General features: G+C 52.5%; 1 long non-coding RNA gene across 1 annotated transcript; it reads right to left on the reverse strand.

The window, feature by feature from the left end:
- Positions 1–209: 209 nt before the first annotated feature.
- LOC138847369 (uncharacterized) lies at positions 210–3,189 on the reverse strand. Its single transcript, XR_011385121.1, has 2 exons — positions 2,835–3,189; positions 210–968 (listed from the first exon to the last, which is right to left on the reverse strand). It is a non-coding gene; the product is annotated as an uncharacterized lncRNA (long non-coding RNA).
- Positions 3,190–3,823: the final 634 nt, after the last annotated feature.

Here is a 3,823-nt window from a genome sequence, read left to right on the forward strand (position 1 = left end):
CCTGGGTTGCTGAATGACTGCAGAGAACAGAACCACCTGCTAGCCTGGCTCATTGACCTTGGACAGTTACTTGAGGGGGGAAAAAATTCTACATTCTTTAAGCCACTGAACTATTGCTATGTTGCTTACCTAACCTAACTGTTATAGACACGACAGATACTAGTGCGACCAGTCTATATCTGGGACATTACATTTAGCTACTTTTAATATTTTATTTTTAAAAATTTAATTTATTTGAAAGGCAGAGAAAAAGACAAAGGGAGAGACAGGCAGGGATCTCCCATCCGGTGTTTCATTCCCCAGATGCCCAAAATGCAAAGCCAGGAGCCAGAAACTCAATCCAGTCTCCCCTGTGGATGGCAGGGATCCAGCTGTGTGAGCTCTCACCTGCTGTCTCTGAGCATGCGCGTCGGTAGGAAGCTGGAGTCAGGAGGGAAGCCGGGGCCTGTGCCCAGGTGCTCTGATACGGGCTGTGGGCAGGCATCCCCAGTGGCAGTGCCCACCCCCGGGTCACTCTTACATTCACCATTTGGAGCACCAAAAGGGCAAGGTAGCCACAGTGGCGTTCAGGTGTCTGAAAACTACGTTGAGGGAAATCTGTGGCAGCTGTCACTACTGGTCAGTCTGCAAGAGGGCTGTCTCAGGGTTGCCACGACGCCTGTCCATCAACACCCAGCAGGAGGAATGAAGCTGGCTTGGGTGGCTCCAGTGGGACCGACGGGTGGTTGGGGTTTAGGCTGAAGCGGATGCTGGTTCAGTACAGGGAAGAAGTTTCTAGCAATGAGAGGTGACTGGAAAGAGGCCGATGGCCTTGGGGATCAGGGGCTTCTCCCTGCCGCCATGTCCGGGGCTTGGCCACTGCCTCAGGAGGAGACACCGCAGGGCTGACGCAGGCATCGTGGTGGAGATTCCAGTGAGTTCTAGGAGCTTAGGTAGGAGAGGTGGTTGAAGCCAGGTCCTAATGAGAACTAAATGGCAGTTTGGATTGAGTCTCAGAAGTTTGTGAAGTGACATGCTTAAAGCCGGGTGCCCCCTCTCCCCCACCCCCACCCCCTGGGTAGGGGAGATGTCCTGGCATTTGCTGTTTCTATTCCCAGAACCAGTAGCAATTTAAGGAAAGCCAAGAGTGAAGAATATTGACTTTCTTTTTTATTTTTGAGATAATCTCCAAAATATTTATGGGCTAGCATTTCAAAAAAAGAAAAAAAAAAACTTATCTTGCAAGATGAATGACTCTCATTGCAAGGAACTCAAAGTACTTTACACCCTGGTGTCATCCGGGCTGTCACATGTCTGAATTACTGTAGCAGGGGTGAGATAGTCAAACCCCATCTCTTAGATAAGGAGCAGGGCCCGCAAGGAGGGGAAGTGGGCTGCTCAAGGTTGCCGTGAGTTAGTGGCAGGGAGGGCTCCTGGCCTGAGGTCTCCCAACCTTCAGGGCTGCACATGGCCCTGAGCCCAGGCTAAGGGTGCCGTCGTCGCCTGCCCTGTCTCCCATGCGCCAGCAAAAGTCAACCTGCGTGAGCATTCTTGGGAAACTCAAGACATTGAAGGGTCGACCAATTTCACATTGCAGATAAGGGAGAGGAAGCTTAGAGAAGGCCCAAGGGGACAAGCTTATCTTCCTAGGACCCGCTCTGCCTTGCCCTAAATCTCACTGTCCTGCCTACCGGTGGAATGGGAGGCCCCGGCACACCCCACGGGACCCCCTGGAATGCACTCGGCCCTGACCATCAGCTCCGCTGTCTGGACACGCAAGGCCTCGCACTGTATTGGCTTTGGCCACCAAAGAGGGAACATCCTGCACCCCTGGAAGACGCGCCGCCCCGGGGGGTGGGGAGAACGGGCTGAGCCTTGTCCTTCGCAGAGTCAAAAGGGAAAACATGTGTTTCACATTTGTCTCGGGATGGGAAAGAAAAACTTTTCCTTTCACTTAATCTTGGTTTAAACAAACAGAGAGACTGCCCTTTTTGTAAACTCATCGGATGTCAAATATTGTTCAGCAGCCTGGCATTGGCTTACTAAGCCGCTCCAGAGCCACTGTCCGCACGTAATCCCCTCAGCGAGAGGGCACTTCAGCTTAGAGAGGGGGCCGCTCAGCCAATACACGCGGCCTCTGGTGCCCTGGACAGGGAGTCAGCCAATGGAGTCAGGTTTCCGAATCTATAACCTCTGGGTGTAGTCATGACTCAGGATTTTGTGAGTGAAAACAAGCACGTCAAGTGATGTAAGAAAATTTCCCCATTTCCCCCATCCCACCAGCACCCTCCTCCCTGGAGCCTCCGGCGTGCGTGTGTGTGTGTGTGTGTGTGTGTGAGTGTGTGAGTGTGTGATGTCACCGCTCGCTGATTTGCCTGGAGCACCTAGCCGTGGCCAGCGTCAGCGCTTGACAAAGCGACTTTCCTGCCGTCTCAGGGAACGGCTTTGCAATGTGTGTGAGAACCTCCTGGAGGAAACCAAGCAAGAGAGAGGGGGCCGGGTCTGGGCTGGAGGGATGTGTCAAGTGGGGGAGGCCTGTGATGCAAGCCTACCTTTGAAGTCACTTTGTTTGTGAAAAGTCTGCCCTGCTCTCTTAAGGAAACGCCACTGGAATGAGCTTTCTGTGCCTGTGGGGGTTTAGGGCTATTGTTCTTGGCTCGGGTTTTCACCTCAAGCCCTCGCTAGGACATGTATAAATCCCCTAACAACAGCCTGACATGAAATTGCTCACCGTCTCATTGCATCAGGGGACTTTTACCCAGGCGGATTTTGAATGCCTCATTGTTTAATAGGACAGGAAGTTTACTCTCAATGTAAATGAGGAATCTTGATTTTTTTTTTTTTCCGCTGCTTACCTCCTTGGAAGATTTTTCTCGCGGCCGGCCTTGTTGTTGCTGGTCTAGCTCCTTGGTCTGGCTCCTTCCAGGACAGCAGCTGCAGCCCGGCCCCAGCTGCCTCATTTCTTTCTCAGAGCAGCGATTTTCTTAGGACTTAAGTGTTAGGCAGCTTTTCTCCTGGAGGCGACACTGGGGGATGAGTTAAGTTACGGCCGCCCAAGGGACAGGGTTGGGTCTTCCAAAACAGGTTTGGTTGTCTGTTTGCAGTTTCTTCATCCCAATCTGGACCTCATTTGCTTATGATCCACGCAGAGGGAAGCCTGACCCCCAAAGTCATGATCCTGCTTCCCTTGGGCTGGGTCACATGGTAACTGGCTTCTATTTGTAGCATCAGGCTAGGATCCTGAAGTCCAGATGTGTCAGGCTAAGTGGCCTCAGCAAGATGGTGCCTAACACAGAAACGTAACTCTGAGAAGAACAGAATAGATTAAACAAGGCAGCACGGGCCTGGCGTGGTGGCACAGCCGGTCAAGCCGCCACCTGTTAACACTGGCGTCCAGGCTGCTCCACTTCCTATCCAGCTTCCTGCTACCTGGGAAAACAGCAGAAGATGGCCCAAGTGCTTGGGCCCCTGCTACCCACGTGGGAGACCCAGATGGGGTTCCCGGACACTGGCTTTGGCTTGGCCCAGCCCCAGCTATGGTGGCCATGTAGAGAGTGAACCAGTAAATGGAAGATCTGTGTGTGTGTGTGTGTGTGTGTGTTTTGCATACATAAATAAAATTGCAGGCGTGACCAGTTTTCTGCACGTATGTATGCATAGGCACATACATACGTGTGTGTGTGTGTGTGTGTGTGTGTTGCACCAGGTCAGGTGCAATCAAGCAAGAAGTAGACAAGCTCTGTTCTCAGACCTGCCCCATGTCAGCATCACCTACAGGGCTCTGTCCACCACGCATGGCTGTCTCCATGTTCCCCTCCCACCCCAGCTGAGTCTGCCTATCGGC

Source organism: Oryctolagus cuniculus, chromosome 21, assembly GCF_964237555.1.
Source record: "Oryctolagus cuniculus chromosome 21, mOryCun1.1, whole genome shotgun sequence".
Taxonomy (NCBI): Eukaryota; Metazoa; Chordata; class Mammalia; order Lagomorpha; family Leporidae; genus Oryctolagus; species Oryctolagus cuniculus.